General features: G+C 48.9%; 1 long non-coding RNA gene across 1 annotated transcript in view; it reads right to left on the reverse strand.

Moving 5' to 3' along the window:
- The window catches only part of LOC307197415, a 154,881-nt gene that overhangs the window by 45,256 nt on the left and 92,635 nt on the right, over nt 1-16,990 (reverse strand). The window lies entirely within an intron of this gene.

Here is a 16,990-nt window from a genome sequence, read left to right on the forward strand (position 1 = left end):
CGTCAGAGCCATGTTCCTTCTGGCAGCTCTAGGGGGACTCCACTTCCTTGCCTTCTCCAGCTTCTAGAAGCCTCCCACATCCTTGGCTCATGGCCCCTTCTTTGCATCATTCCAACCTCATCACACCCCTCTCTCACTCTCACTTTCTTGCATTCCTCTCATAAGCACCCTATGATGACACTGGACCCACCCGGACAACCCAGGATTCTCCCCATCTCAAGAGCCTTAACTTAATCACACGTGCAAAGTCCGTTTTACCATATAAGGTGACATATTCATACATTCCAGAGATTAGCATGTGGACGTCTCGGGAGGGTGTGGGGGGGTGTCATCATTCAGCCTACCACAGTAGAAACCAGGGTTCAGAGAGGTCAATTTATTTTCACAAAGCGTCACAGCTCATAGTAGTGGAGCTGAGGTTTGAGTTTTCCAAATACATCAGACTTCCCTTTCTGAGTTCACCAGTAATGCCTTCGAGGCCAAACTCAGCACAGTGTCACATGTGTAAAGTATAATCCTCACCCCTGCACTTCCCCAGTCATGTGGGTCCCCACGACCGCCAGCCCGCACGGTCAGCTCCCAGCCACCCACGCGCCTCGATCCAGAAGCCCCGGCATTCAGGGAGACCATCATCTGCAGGGTCAAGGTCTGGTGCCAGAGCTGCCCCTCTTCAAAGCTCAGCCTTTACTTCCCAGCCGCAGCCCAGCCGTTTCCTCTGGTTTCATTTCATCTTGCTTCCTGTGCATCTTCCGTGCACACCTCACTCCCACTCCAGAGCCTTTAAGATTCTTCCCATGCTCTGTCCTCAGAGCACACAGGGATAATGCCTTTTCTACAGATGGTTCTCTCTCCATCTCCTCATTAAAATACATCAGGAGTTAGGAAGAATATCTGGTTTAACTGATAATCATTTCCAAGGAGCATGGATGCACTAGACCCTGGCTGGTCAGGGTGCTGCGGACTAGAAGACCCATTCCAAAAACCGCATAGCACATGTCCAGGCTGAGTGTGGGCAGGAGAGGGGGCTCGCCTTGAGAGGAGGAAGATGCTCTTGACATTGCCAGCAAGGCCTTGCCTTCTGTGCTACTTTAACCCTCCTTCTTGACTATGAGAGAACTCCGGGAGCCCTTGCTCAGCCATGCCGGGCAGAATTACAAGAGACCAGAATACTACTGTTGGGTTTGCTAATCCTCCAACCTCTGGGCTCTGACCCTTATCTGCCCCGCCCTGTGGTATTTGATGGGTGCTCTGTGCCTCATCTGTTCTTCTTGGACTTGGTCTCCTGTTTTCTGAGTCCTCCCCAGTTGGTCTGCTATTCTGGGATGTAATTCTTATCATGTAATTCACCAGATACACTGGCCAGAAGTTCTTCCACTGTCCCAATACTCGGTGTCTGTTTGATAAAAATCACACCCAAGGGGCACATCAGCCTTTTATGGTGTCTTCGTCAACAAGTCTAAGCCCCAGAGTTAGAGAAACACAGCTCACTGTGACAAGAGAAGATGCCTTGCTGCTTTCTTTGGTGTTTCCTTTTTGCACGTGGGTAGGCAAGGGCTCGCTGGAACACAAGGAGCGGTATTCATTACAAAGAGGAAGTTAATAAGAGCTACGGTGAGCCCAGATTCTTTCTTTTATCTTCTCTCTATACCATGGTTTGGTTAGCTTTTGAAATAATTGCAGATCAATTTCACTTAATTAATAACTTAAAACAGTGGTCCAGAATCCCCTTTGATCTCCATTGGGATAAATTCCTTGTATCCAAGGGAGCCTAGCAGGAAAGGTGGCTCTCAGAGGAGTTTCTGGGCCCCTCCTCTGGACGGACCTTCTTCAAGAGTCCCCAAGTCCTGGACTCCCCGTCTCTAGTGCTCTGTGGCTCTTTGCATTTGGTTTCTGCACCTGAGCAAGGCTTCAGCCCTGCCACCCAAGGTGAATTCTTGTCCGCAGTGAGATCTCACACCAGGCACTGCATAAATCCTGGACACAGTTGAGTGAGAGAGACATTTATTGTCTGTTTTGGCTCTAAGTGAAGCTAAGAGTCTACGAAGAACATTTGGGACACACATGTGTGGTAAGTCTCTAGCACTGTCTTCCCACCCTGAGTCTGACCAATGATGCTAACTGACCGTGGATGTTACAATGATGGGTCCTGTGACTCCCCGGCCTTCTCATGTAATTGATTCCAGTTTTCCGAGTGTCTTTAGTAGCATAACAATATTACTAACACAATCTAGGATAGGGAATAAATAAAGCAATGTTTCTCCAAAAATTAATCCAGACTTCCTTTTTCTTGTGAAATTCACAGGTCACTAAAAGCAGGAAAAATAATTTAGACATAATTAACTATAACAGGTTGATTGAGCATCTCCAAAAAGAATCAGTGTTTTTATACCGCAAGACCATCATTATATTAGATTCCTTTGCTTGCAAAAATCAAATATGCATTTGATGTAGAAATGTTAAAAATCAAGATCGAAATATAGGATATCCTCAGGATTCCAAAAGAGCCAAGAAATATATTTTTCGTAAATTCCTGGGAATCCTTGGAAAAGTCATTTAACCTCTTTGGGTCTCAGTTTCTTAAAATTCAGCAAAGATGAAGTCCCTCTCTGGCTAATGTCTGAGGCAGCGCCATTCAACAGAACTTTCTGTGATGACAGAAATGTCCTATATCTGAACTGTCCGATACAGCAGCCACCTTGAGCACCTGAAATGCATCTAGTGTGACCAAGGAACTAAATTTTAAATTTCATTTAATTTTATTTCGTTTAAATTTAAATAGCCACATGTGGCTAGTAGCTATGTGTTGGACAGGGCAACTCTAAGGGGTCCAAACTGACATAAGGAAAATTACAAGTGAGGTAAAGGCTGACGTTCTGGGACTGAGTGGCCTTGGGTCTACGATTAGCTATTACGACTACAGGGCGCTATGCCTCTGCTCTCAGACACTTCCAGCTGAGCGAGGAAGGGAAGGCTGCGAGGCCCAGTAAACCACACGCTTGCTTTATGATGGTGAGCCCACTTAGCATCCAGTGGAGAAAGGAGAGAGGAACTGGGTGAGCACTTTCCAGTTACCACTCAGTAACTCATGACGTCAGAGGAGAAAGAACCGAGCAACTTCTTCCACGATCTGTTTGGCCTTCCTGGATGTTCCGGGTTTTTGGAGAGAAGGTGGGAACTTAGTCCAGTTAGATAAGAGAGCTGGCTCCCTGCGGCCAATCAATCAGAAATCTTTTAAGACAGAAGTCTATGAAATATGTATTAAATGCAAAAAGAAAAAAAAATCAAATACAGTAAAGTTTTCAACTTAGAAGCACTCCTAAGAGCCAGAGACCTGGTTCTCAAAACATAAAACCTGCATTAAGACCTCATTCCGTGTTAAGACTCAAATCCACCTTTCCTAAGGGATCAGTGAGGTCCCTCAAGGTATTTCCCTTTTACAGGGTAGGGGTCTGAAATATGGTACTTTTCTGCCCTCCCCCAGAGCTAATTTCCTTTCTGAAAGAAACAAAAGCAGCAGAAACACTCCTTTGTGCCATTGTGTTTTGCACAATCACTCGCCTTTAAATTGCCACATGAAAAACACTCTCCAGGCCCCATGGAGTTAGGTGATTACGTTTAATATAACCTTCTGGGTTTCGGCTTCATGCAAATCAACAAAGAATATGGAAACATGTAATTCCATACTGCCCAAAGTACTTCTACAGTTTGAGTCTCAATTAAAATGTTTACTTATCTGCTAATCGCATTATTTTTTCTCAATTCGCCCTCCCGTGCGCGGGTGTTCAGAATCTGAAATTCAGCCATTTCTGAAATATGACCAAAATGAAACCTGGAGAAAGAGAGTGTTATTCAACGAGGGAAAAGAAATACATAAACCCCAAATGAAAGGCCTGGAGTGTCCTTTAACTTTTTCTAACAGAAAACCATTTTCTATGGAGAAGGTATGTGCACAAAGGGGTGACTTTTTAGAAATTTATCAGTGATTTTATCGTGGTAAGTTGAGCCACGATCCCAAGGAGAATACGTGCTATTATTGCTAGAAACGCATAGAGCCTGTATTTATTTTCAGAGGAGTTTGGTATCATTTTTATTAGTTGCTCTTCGCAAAAAAGCAAAACAGAAACCACCCCGAATCTCTGGGAGGTAGATCAGATTTTATCTCTTTTTTTTTTTCTTTCCAAATGAGGAAACCACACAAAGTGATTTGCCCTGGGGTCAGCCAGCCCATCGGTGGCTGGACTGGGGTTAGGAGATCTGGTCTCCAGATTCCCAACCTGCTGAATCGTCCCTGGAGCCAATCCTTCTGTCCCCAGTGGGGACTCGCCATGGGGCGCTGTGCAACCAGTAAGGATGCCGACAGACGCATCCTGCTCCCTAAATACTCCCCGGTTTCACCATCGTCCAGTCCCCGAGGGCCCAGAACTGCCGCACCAGTGAGATCTTCTCCTGCGGTTCTTCTGGCTCCTTTGTAACTAACACCACTTGGATGGAATCCAAGATTCTTCTTATTCTGAACTCTCTTCTATAGCAAAGAAGTCAGATGATTATTTTTACTGCGATCTGGCCGTAGCCCCCAGGCTGTTCTAAAGTCCCTGTTGGTTATCTCCCCTGAGGCAGAATGATATTTGGACAGAGCAGGGCTCTCCCACATCTACCAGCACACAGATGTGGTGGGGAGCTGGGGAGAGCCCTTCCCAAGGTTGGCACGGGCTTGCCACGCAGGGTAAGGTCACCCCCGTCCTCAGGAAGCCTAGAGAAGGGCCGTTGCCCAGGTGGGACCACTCCTGCCTGCTCTCCAGTCACACGGCGAGCAACCCCACGACCCCAAGGCTCCCTGAGCTGCAGATTCAAGGGAAGAGAATCCCAGCTTCTAGAAGGGGACAAAGCGCGATTAAGAAAACAGAACAAACAAGAAAACTTAATAGGTCAGCGTAACAAGAGCCTTGGCTCTGCACCCGAATTTCCAGGTTGGTATGTTACCCACGTTTCCCAAAGAGTATTCTGTGGAACACCAGCTCCACACTTTGAGAAATAAGTCAAATAAGTTTGAGAAATACCACATTTTACATTCCCCTCTTGTCGAGCCACATTGGTTTATCAAAGGCTATGAGAAGTTCCATGATGAAGACCCTTTACTTTGTTCCACCCAGGGCTCCTGAAGTTCAACCAGGGGTAGGTCCTTCCTTGCAGGGGACGCAGAACACACTTTGGGAGATGTGGCCTGAAGTCATTTCTCACCTCCTGGGGGCCTCCCCTCCAGAAAGCTTCCTTTCTGCTCGTGGTGTCACCTCTCCAGGCACTTTCCTCCGCCCAAGGCCTCTTCTATGGCCGAGTTCTGTTTCCTTCTGAGATGCCTTTTTTTTTTTTTTTTTTTTTTGCGGTATGTGGGCCTCTCACTGTTGTGGCCTCTCCCGTTGCGGAGCACAGGCTCTGGACGCGCAGGCTCATGGACGGCCATGGCTCACAGGCCCAGCCGCTCCACAGCATGTGGGATCTTCCTGGACCGGGTCACGAACTTGTGTCCCCTGCATCGGCAGGCAGACTCTCAACCACTGCGCCACCAGGGAAGCCCTGAGATGCCTTTCTGCTCGGCCCTTGCCTCTCTTTTGCTACCCTCTCCACCTCGGTTTGGGGCCACAGTGCCTTCTAAGTGTTCTCTCTGCCCTCTGGCATCTTCCAGCAAATCCACCCCCCACCCTGCCGTTCACGTGTTCTAAACACACCATTATCCACATCTCTCTGGTGCTCAAAGACTGGCCACAACTTCCTGTGGCCTCCTGAAGTAAGACTGGGCTCTTCTGTTTCCTCTCCTGTCACCAGTGTCCACATGGACCCCTCCTTCCCCCACGTCTCCCCACTCAACTCTACACCCTCCACTTCCAACAGGCAGGTCTCACGAGCGGTGTGATTAAGAACAAAGGTTTGGAGATAGATGTGAGCTTGCATTCTATTTCTTTCCCTTAGGAACCCCGTGGCCCAAGCCTCTTTGAACCTTGGTTTTCTCATCTGCAAAACGAACACGATAATCAACTCTCAGGGCTGTTGTAACGATGGGGTGGGATAACGTGGGTAAACGTGTCACCTGGCAGGTGGGAAGCTCAAACAATGTTAACCACTCTTCTTAGCCAATGTCCCCAGTTCACCCTGCTTCCAAACTTGTATTTGTTCTGACACACGTACACACACACTATCACACACTGATACATACATACACCTTCTAGAATTCCTTCCCCCTCCTGTCCATTACCTAGACCATCCTCATCCTTCTGGGGCCGAATTACACACACCCCCCCAGCCTTGTGAATCCTTCCCTGAAGACACCTACGCAGCAGTCCCTCCTCCTGGATTTCTCCTGTGCTCGTGGCCTCAGTTGTCCTCTAATATTTCCAAACACGTTCACCTGGTTCCCCAGCAGGACTGCAAATTCTTGAATGCCGGGGCCTCATCCTGTCATCTATGTGGTCCCATAGACCCCTGCTCTACAGAGATGGGGGAGCTGACTGGGTCAAATAGTCACACCAGGATGAATCTAGTATCTTTTCCTCCAGGCCCTTTGAAAGCCCTGTTAGTTCTCAATTTCCTGTAACTTTTGAAACCTGACCTTGGTGGCATATTCCAGGCAAAAAGAAAAAAACCTCAAAAACCTCTTTTTTTATATCCCAAATACCAGAAGGAAAAGCAGCGAGTTGATCTGGGGGACCATCACTCACACACACTTGGTGAGTACCATCTCTGTGCAGAGCGCTCTCTGGGGCTCTGGTCAAACTTGTGCTAGAAGGAGCCTTAACCGCAGGGATCCAGGTTAGGGGACCTGAAATAAGCACCCAGACTTGTTCAACTAGCCTGTTCCCACCCCACCATGCTCCCAGCATCCCCACCCTCTCCTGCCACACATGGGGAAACAAGCAGAGGGAACATGGTCCAGTAATTTCACCTTAGGGCGCACTGGAGGTGCTGGAAAGCAGGGTGTGACCCCCTAGCCCGCTCACTTCTCCCCAGCTAAAGGCTTCCTTCACTGGTCTTGACCTCAGGCATCCTCTGTCTTTTTACTGTGTTGGTCCACTTAGAAAATGCTTCCCAGCTGATATCAAAGGGAAGTAACCCATTGGAAGGAAGATTCTCTTCATTTCAGGGGTCCCCCGGGATCTCTCAACCAGCAGCCGTGCCCCTCAGGAGGTGGAGAGACTCCGTTCTTCCCTCGTCAGGAGGCTCCCAAAGCCGCCGCCGTGTCTCTGCTGAAGCGGGCCTGGATTTGCCCCACTCAGAGGACTACCTGATTCTTCTGACCCTTTTCATGCAATAGGGGATTTTCTCCAAATTCTATTTTAAAAAACAAGGTCTTTTCTAACCCCATTGGGGTCCCAAGGAATCCAAAGGAGCCTTCCTGAACCAGGCTCTAGTCCAAGCCGAAAGGGTTTCTCCTTTTTTATTCTTAGCCTTGGGGTCCTGCTCAGAAGAACTTTGTCTCCTGTCCCCTCCAGATCACCACCCAGGGTCTTTCGAAATAATTGGCTCCGGCCCTCTCCAGCCACGTGGGGCTGCTCCCTTCTCCTTCTTCCTGGAGTATTCACACGCACGCACACGCACACCTACATGCACACACATGCACGCAGGCACACGAAGTCTCCCGCCACGTCCGCATTCCCATCTGTGACACTGTCCTCCTTCCAGCTTTCATCGTGGGCACAGACAACTTTGCGCAGCATAAACTGCAATGCCCAACAGAAAAGGCTGGGCTTTTCTTATCTATCTGTCAGCGCCTCTTCATTACAGCTGAGCTGATCTGAAACGAGGAGATTCTTTGCCTCCCACCTCCACACCCTAGGAGGATCTGTTTACACAGCAGATGTCCATCCACTCGCCCACCGTGCGGTGTGACAAGAAGCTGTGGCTTCCCAGGTGGGCACAGGCGAGCAAGCTCTGGGGGTGTCAGGAGCCATGGTGAGGAGTGGAGACGCAGGGCAGGCAAAACACCCCCAGAGGAGCCACGAACACTGGACAGAAAAAGATGTCATGATGATAGAGGGACCCCAGAACGATGAAGAGGTGCTTGTGCTTCGCTTCCAGTCCCAGGGCTTCCAGGGGACCTTGGACAAGTTATCCGTGAACTTTCATGACCAGCCTCTCTCCCTCGACCTTTCTTTCCCACTTGAATTCTTGGAATCATGCACAGCAGATAAACCACTGGCACTCAGAGTCTCTGTCACCAAAGACAGTTTCAAATGACTGGTGAGCAACTGGTGGAGGGGGAGAGGCGGTGAGACGAGAAAGGTGGATTGGGGGATGGTGCTAGGGATTGGATGCGCGCAGCAGAGCCCGGGGATCACACTGGGGACGTGCCTTGCTGGACCACATCTGTGTAAATTCGGCAGTGGCAAAACACAGAAGGCGCTCTGTACAGTGTGGGAAGAGGGCGGGTCCCTCTGCTCCCCAGGGCTCCAGGCCCAGGAAAGAACGAGAATCAGGTGACGCGTGCAGAGAGGCTGCAGCAGGCAGTCAGGGACACTAGTTGGCTCACCTGTGGCCCCGGGTGAGCTGCAGGGACAGCGTGAGTGCGATGTTTAGTTCACACGTGCACGCACCCCATGGACGTTTTAAAGCATCCTCCGCTCCTCAGGGCCTTTATTCCAGTTGGGGCTTCAACGTCCTTGAATGTGCCACGTAACTGTCGGACCCAGTTTAATTAGGGACTTGGAGCTTCAGTGAGCCTCCCCCTGATGTCAGGGAGCAGAGGTGAGGGGACCACGGGCTCAGGCTGCAGCGGTCCCCCTGCCCTATGGCACGGAGGCCGGCTGTCAGTCCCTCATAGCTGAGCACAGAGGAGCAAAGAGCAGGGGACTTCGGGTCCTCCGAGCCGGTCATTCCTCTCCACCCAGTCCTGGGGCAACGCCGGCAGTGCCCTCAGCAGACCTAGTGGAGAAGAGGGCCCCGGGGGTCCACGCCCTGGCCGGCCGGCTCTCCTCGGTCTCAGCGTCCCCGGGCTGCTCTGCACCAGGAGCTGCAGCATCAGGCTGAGCAGACCCTGGGCTGGGGGCTCTGCACCAGGAGCTGCAGCATCAGGCTGAGCAGACCCTGGGCTGGGGGCCGCCCCTGTGCAAACCTCGGTGGCACCTCCGCACGCCCCCCCACTCCGGTTTCCCTCTCCTTTTCTCTCTCCTGTTCTCAGTCCCTTGAGGGTTCTTCTTGACTCTCCTTTTTCTTTTTTCTTGAGCCCTAGAACTTGTGTGATCACCGCTTTGGCTTATCCTACCTTGGAATTTAGAAAGAACCTGCCGTGGGAATTCCCTGGCGATCCAGGGGTTAGGACTTGGTGCTTTCACTGCCCTGGCCCAGGGTTCCATCCCTGATTGGGGAACTAAGATCCTCACGAGCCGCATGGCGTGGCTGAAGAAAAGAAAAAGAACCTGCCGTGGATGGTCCTTGGGATGTACAGTCCCTCCACAGGTAAGACAGAAGCCCAGGATCGCGTGGCTGAATTGGCTTATAATCAGGTCAGAACACATGTTTGATATCTTCGCTGCTTTCATGACATCTTATACTGGCCGCCCAGTCAGAGGGGCTGTGACGGAGAGGAAGTAACTGAACAGCAATTGCTCAGGAGCGAGGGGCGCTCGTGGAGTTCACCTGAAGGGAAGGCCAATCACTCTTCCACGGCGAGAGCTTCAGGGCAGGGTGAGGACCAGACTGGCAAGTTGTTGGGTGGTAGTTTGGGGACACAGCTGTCAGAAAGACTATTCCTTCCTGATGGAGCAAAAGCCTTTGTGAATCCACCAAACACGCAGCAGCACTGAACTCACTGTCAGCCACACGGCCGAGCTCATCCACTCATCCCAAGTGGGACCTGCGGCCTGAGCCCTTCAACGACAGCCCCGGACACATCTTGAACCAGGAAAGGAAGCCAGAGGCCCAGGCCAGACCCCAGGGTGATGTTGAATGAGTGAAAGGGAAATCAGCCACCGTCCTCCCCCCACACAAAAATACAGCCACCCCTAATTCAGACCAACTTGGAAACTAAAAATAGGCGATGGAGAGGAGACGGTGGAGAAGACAGCCCCCGAGGAAGTTTGGTTTTGCCCAGAGGGGTTGGAAAACCCTCGTCTCTTCCCTCCGTTGGCAGAGCGGTTGATTGTGCAACGTGTGAGAAGCCCGCACTCTTATCTGGGCCACCAGTTAAACTGGTGGAGGAGCTCTGCTCGCAGCAGAGCCGCTCTGAACCAGGCGGCCTGGGACGGGCCCTTCCGGGCGCCGGCTGTTGGCAGCAGTGCCTGCTGCCCTGGAGCTCTCCAGTCCAGGCTCAGGGCTCCCACCGCTCCCAGAGGCCCGGGAGGCCTCCTGGTACTCATGCCCACCACCCTGCCCCTGCCCCTGACTCGCGCGCCTGCTAGAGCGCCGTGGAGTCCTGGGCTCCCCAGAGAGAATCCAAAGTCGAGTTAATAAGTTAACCGTTTACAGGCCACCGCGTATCCTTGAAAGATAAGGGAGCCCTCAGCCTGGGGAAAAACATTGTCCAAGGTCAGAAGTCTGTGAGGCAGGTGTCTTTGGAAAATGCTGTTTCCTACGGTCAGCGCTGCCTGGACCTTCCAGGCTTCCTGGATGGAAGCATAAAGACTGGCCCTGGGCACCCGCTGGTCAGCATGGGGCCGCGGGGTGCCCGCTGTGGGGATGCTCGCCACTCAGGCTGGTCCTGAATCTGTCTCCTGGCCGGCTTTCTTCTGCAGCCCTGCTCCAGGCCATGGCTCTCCCCTCTCTTGGCCCAGTTTCCCATGAAAACTGGAAAGATTGTGGTATCTGCATTCGTGCGCTTAAAAATAAAAATGATTCCACACCACCAGTTTAAGAATCCCAGAGTTCTGATTTTCTCTAATGATTACTTAAATAATAATGCCATTGCTTCTTCCTCTTCTTTTTCTCTCCTTCTTCAAGTGTCAAATTCTTTCAAAACATTTGTAACACTTGGTGTCCCTGCTTGGGACAGGGCTAAGTTGAGCGCGGGCTTCATCTGCTATTTGGTGCTGGTCCTATCCTGGATTTCAGCAAACAGCTTCCAGCTGTGAGAAGTGCGCCTTGGTCACCAGGACCCAAACCAGTCACCAGGACAAATTCACCTATTCTAGTGATGTCAACAGTCCTTAAATTAAAGATATGGGTACAACTGGTCTACTTAGAATGAACTTGAGCCAGGAGCCCTGAGACCCAGGGACCAGTCCAGGCTCTGCCTCTAAAGGGCTCTGTCTCTTTGGTCAAAGCACTGTCTGTCCCTGGACTCACTTTCCTGAGTGGTAAAATGAAGACGTTTCCTCATCTGTACAGTGACTAGAAGATTGCCCAGGTCCCTTCCACCTACTGAAGACTGTGCCATCAGCTGGATTCGGGCCCAAGCCTGGACAGTACACAGCCCTCTCTCGGGGACACCTCTGTCTTTCCTGCCTTGCACTTAGTTTTTGTCTAGAAAGCTGTAAGAGTCGAGACCGTGAGAGAAGGCTGAGTAGCCATTCATTCCCCGAATCAGGGGTTTGGATCAAGTTGAAGGGTGGAGGGTAAACTCAATGCCTAGACCTGACACGTTAACCACTGGATGAATTATTTTCACTTCTGTTAAAAAGTCTTCTGCTATCGCTTCACGGAGAAGCCTGCCGCATCTTAAAACCGCCAGTGTCACGAGCTGTCTTATGGAAAGTGGAAATGGGCAGGATGTGGTTTGAACTGACAAAAAAATGAGGCAGCCCATTCCTCACTGGGGAGCTTGAAGCGACGGTGGGGAGGTGAGAACAAGAGATTGTGTCTTTCTGACTTGGAGCCAACAGTCAAGCCTGGATCAGCCAGACCAGCTGCTTAGAGCCAAGATGGTCAGACAGCAACAAAACACATACACACACACCACCACAAAAAACAATCAACTAATAATATTTCTTGTTTTGGTAGTAAAACTTTGCATCTTTAGAGCAACGTACATACTTCAAGACACGTTCACATACATGTGATGCTTGCAGTCACTTAACAGAGAAACGCACAGCTATGTTGATACTCCTATTTTCCAGATAAGAACACCGAAGTAGGGTCTGGTTATGAAGACCAGTTACAAAGCCGGCTCAGGAATCCAGGACTCCTGACACCTGGTCCAAACCTAGTGTCCGGTGCTTCTGAATTTACATAAACAGAGCCCCGTTTGAGAGAGAAAAGCAGGTTCCCAAGGCATCTGCCACCACAGCTTATACCAGCAGTCCCCAGCCTTTTTGGCACCAGGGACCGGTTTCGTGGAAGACAATTTTTCATGGACGGAGGCAGTGGGGGAGGAGGGTTCAGGCGGTAATGCGAGTGATGGAGAGCGATGGGGGCAGCAGATGCAGCCTCGCTTGTTTGCCTGCCTCTCACCTCCTGCTGTGCAGCCCGGTTCCTAGCAGACTGCAGACCAGCAGCGGCCCGCCACCCAGGCGTTGGGGACCTGTGCCTTATACCATATCGCACTGCCCTGACCGGGGGGCCTCATCCCCACTTTACCACATGCTCATGACACCTGTCACCTTATCAGCCCACTGAGTCACTCAGTGAAAGTCTGCAAACTCAACAATTGATTATAAATTATGAAAACACACACTCAAAGGTCACTAATCTCCAAAGACTTAGATACAGAATTCTCTGAGCTACCACAGGATCTTGTGGTAAAAAGGTCTCTGCTGTGCCCCCCTGAGCCAGTTAGAGAGATGAAAAGCCTTTTTCTTCGCTTTCCCGGAAAGGAGAAGCGTTCATGCGAAAGGAACAGGAGTTCAGTGAGTACCCAGAAATCGATGGCGGTCCACAGTTCCCAGAACCGTACAAGTCACCTGGCTAGATCACTTTCCAACCCAGGACCATTTCCACCAGATAACACTGCATCCCAGCTGCAGGGACCTTCCTGGGCAAGTGGTTGTGACACTTGACGTCTTTGTTGAGAGGAACCGTTTTGAAGAACGTGACAATCCCAGCACCTTTGTTGATTGGCTGGTTTAGCCACATTTTAGACTGTTGTCCTTCCAAATGATTTGGTGGGAAGTGACCTGAGGCCTCTGGGTCTGATTCCTCATCTCTAACATTGGGGTGGATGACAGCACCCATGTCGTGGGCGGTCCTGAGGATGAGCGAGGTCGTCCTGTAGGTGCTCAGAGTGAGCACCCTGGTGTCAAGTGAGCGCCCAGTATGGGGCAGCTACGGTCCCTCTCGCAGGGTTCTTGAAGCAGGTAAGCGTTTTTAAACCATAAAACCCCCTCCTGCTTTTTTTCTTCCAAGACATTATCCAGAGCAACAGACCTTGTTTAATGTTTTCCTGGCTTCCTTCCCTCTGTTTGCAGTTTCTGGGGAGGAAGGGGGGGTGGGTAGAGGGAAAAGGAAGGATGTCCACATCTTGCAAACACCACCTCTGCAAACGCCTCCGACTCATCCACTGCACTCCACCCAAAGGACTTGTTATTTTTAGCACACATAAGCATTTAATATATGATAAAGGTGACACCATGCATTGGTGGGGAAAGAAAGGACCACACCACAAATGAAGCTGGAACAACCAGCTAATTATTTAGGAAAATGGACAGATCAGAAATTTATGCCCTCCCAAATCCAAAATCAAACAGATGTATATCAGAATGAGGAATGCCTTTCTAAGCATAAAAGTGAAAGAAAGACATACAGATTTGACCACATAAAATACAAGCCTGGGAAAGTCACAGAAATAAGGTTAAAGAGTAAACGTCACACCAGATTAGAATATTTATAACGTATGTGAAAGCCCATTATTCCATTGGGTTACTTACTGTTTTATTCACTTTTAAGAGCTCTTTGTATATTAAGGAAATAAGCACTCTGTCTCCTGTGTGTCATATGCCATTATCCATTTGTTTGTGGTATTTCCTGTCTCTCAGAAATGTTAACTCCTATGCAGTTAAATTTGTAAATCTGCAGAAATTAATTATAAGCTGACTTCACTGTATATATATATCTATATAGTCACACTTGATGTCACCTGAGCTCTGTGCCTTGCCAAGAATAGTATAAACAGTGCCAAAGAGCTGTTTGTTATTGTTAGTAGAGAGGGATTATACAGAATTTTGGATCTAGAGTCTCCTGCTGCCTTAAAAAAGAGGGAGGGGGACAGCTGATAAATATTTTTGTTGGAATTTTGACATGAAGCTGCCATTCTTAGAGCCTTCAAGCCCTGTCTGTTTTCAATCCATGCCCTCATTTTTTTGTCTGAAATACCAACCAAGTTGCCAACTCTCACTGAATGTCTTCAGAGGCAGAAGCCAGAGAAGTTGTAGCATCTGTGAGTGATAATATGTGACAGGCTCCGTGTTGAGTGGCAGACACTGAATGTATAAGGTCTCCCCCATCTGGGTAGGCTAGATAGCAATATACCCAATTCCTTGACTGGTTTCCATTCTGTTTTTCAAAGCTGGGCATGTGGAATTTCCCAGGAAGAACTAGAACAGGTAGGCATGGAATTCAACACTCCTGGTTTCATTAGGTGTCTCTAAATCTCCATGAAGTTTTTATTAGTTCTGGTAACCAAGAAAGAAAGAAAGAAAAAAACCCAGTCATTTGTTAAAGTCATAACGCTGCACTAAATGGATAAGGTCCTCTAACTGACCACAAGGAAGCTCAGGGACACCATAGATCAGCTGCTAAATGACTCGAGATGTTTCGATTTAGAGAAGATGTCCGGCTCCCTAACTAATTTGTCTGCCCATAAATTTCTTGATTAGGCTAAAGGCCTCTGCCAACATAGCCAGATCTTCATTTCAGTACGTCCTTCACTTGAGTTAGTACCGTGGCTGAAAGCATGTTCGATCTGGGTGACACAATATTTAAATTTAAAATTGTGCTCATAGCTCATTTCCAAGAGATCCATTTATTAGTCTAGGTGGGAGGTGGAAATCACGAAGGTTGGAGCCATGATGCTCTTGGAGGTTTATTAATGGGAACTGTGGGCCAGAGGCAGAAGCTCCTTCTGACTTCATACTGCCTGCCAAGGACGACTTGTCTCAAGTCCATCAGTGCCCCTTGTGGGAAAATACTGTTCAACATTTATTTTTGATGGTCCAATTCAGGCTCCACAAGACACCACTGAAATGCCCAAAGTAAATTAGTATTAATCACTGGCACTGAAGATAATACAAGAACTTCTCACTGTATCTCAGTTGTCTGTTCAAAGCCAGACAACTGGTTAAGAAGATGTGTGGAATTTGGGGCTTATTTACCAACTTTTCCACTCTTCAACTGTTGGAAGTAGAGATACATGGACAACATAGTCACTTTTGAATTGCTATGTTCCCCTTTCATTTTTTTCTTTTTAACCCTTAATATTCTTCCCATCAAGAAAAACAAGCCGATAATAGTAGAAATGTGAAAACCCCGCTTAGAAATGCTTTTTTAAAAAAGCAAACAAAAAGACCTCAAAAATTTTTGGTTTTCTAGAACTTTCTTTTCTCAAGAAAATAACCTATTTTCTTCTGGGTAGTTAATTTCCCCTACCAAGTATAACTAAAAGCTCTCTCACCCAGGAAGAGTCAGGACAAAAATAAACAGATATAACCATGGATCCTGCCAAAACAGAATTGTTTTGGGATAAAATTACTTCTGCAGGGGGCTTCCCCGGTGGTGCAGTGGTTGAGTCCGCCTGCCGATGCAGGGGACACGGGTTCGTAACCCGGTCCGGGAAGATCCCACATGCCGCGGAGCGGCTGGGCCCGTGAGCCATGGCCGCTGAGCCTGCGCGTCCGGAGCCTGTGCTCCGCAACGGGGGAGGCCACAACAGTGAGAGGCCCGCGTACCACAAAAAAGAAAAAAAATAAATTACTTCAAAACCATTGACACTGGATCAAATATTCCGAGTGTCTTAAGTTAAGTGAACATGAAAGAAATAAGACACAGCTACTTGACTTCTACTTTTGTTTCTAAACATGAAATGGTATATTTAGACTCTCTCTTAGATTTTCTTGTGAAACAAAGTTACTCCCCGGGTGGGCTGGTGCTTGGAAGTATTGTTCTCTGGTAGCCTACAATTTGCAAACAAGTTGGTACTTTGATCTTCTTATCATATTATGAATGTCCTTCCTATTCCTTGCCCTCCCATCAGCTTTACAATCCCCTCAATCCCATAGACAAAGGAAAGGCTGGCCCCTCTTGCAGCCAACTCGTAGAAGATCTAGAATTTCACTTCTGTGGGGCAAGCACACCCTATTTCTGCAAAGAACACGCACACCGATCATCCCTCAGGTGATCTTCCCTGGCATAAATGGAGGAAATCCTTCTTTAAATTCCCCTCAGGTATAGATATTGCTTGTGTAGTGTGGACGAGTCTCATTCCACAAACTCAGATATGCAAGAAATATCACATATCTTTACGTTATTGAAATGAAATTAAATAAGACTCTAAAACACCCTTACACCAGGCTGGCAGAAAACTTCATCTCATTCTTGATTGGTAAGAGCAGTTCTCCCTTTCCCTAGAAGAAGCCAGAAGGTTCTTGCCTAAAGATGGAGGATGAGCCAAGATCTCCAGCTTGTTGTGGCTGACACTGATGTCAGTCATTTCTCAGAGCCAAGGTGATCTCCTGAAGGCAAGTTACCCTACTGCTTCTGGGTCAGGCTTGGGCAGGGATGTCTGCCAAGACTGGGAGCCCCAGGGCCCAAGACCGAGCCTCATTTGGTGTCCCACAGGCTGTCTCCCCAGAAGTTCTGTGCTGTCACCAGGCACTGCCAGGGAGACAGAATTGGGTTCTGCTTCTCCCCCTTGAGGGAGACCACCATAATGCCCCCATATGACACAATATGTCTCCCTCCCTGTCTCAGTCTTGTTTTTTGCTTCACTCAGAGCCAAGTTTTAGACAAGCAAGTCTTCTTTTTGTTCTGTCTGGTGGTTTTCTCTAGTTCAAGAGTGGTACTCATCAGAGGACCTAGCTTGTATAGGTATCTCTGGTCTGACATTCCAGCTTGCAGTGGTCCTAGGCTCTATCCACTG

This window comes from Stenella coeruleoalba (genome assembly GCF_951394435.1).
Source record: "Stenella coeruleoalba genome assembly, chromosome: 14".
Lineage (NCBI taxonomy): Eukaryota > Metazoa > Chordata > Mammalia > Artiodactyla > Delphinidae > Stenella > Stenella coeruleoalba.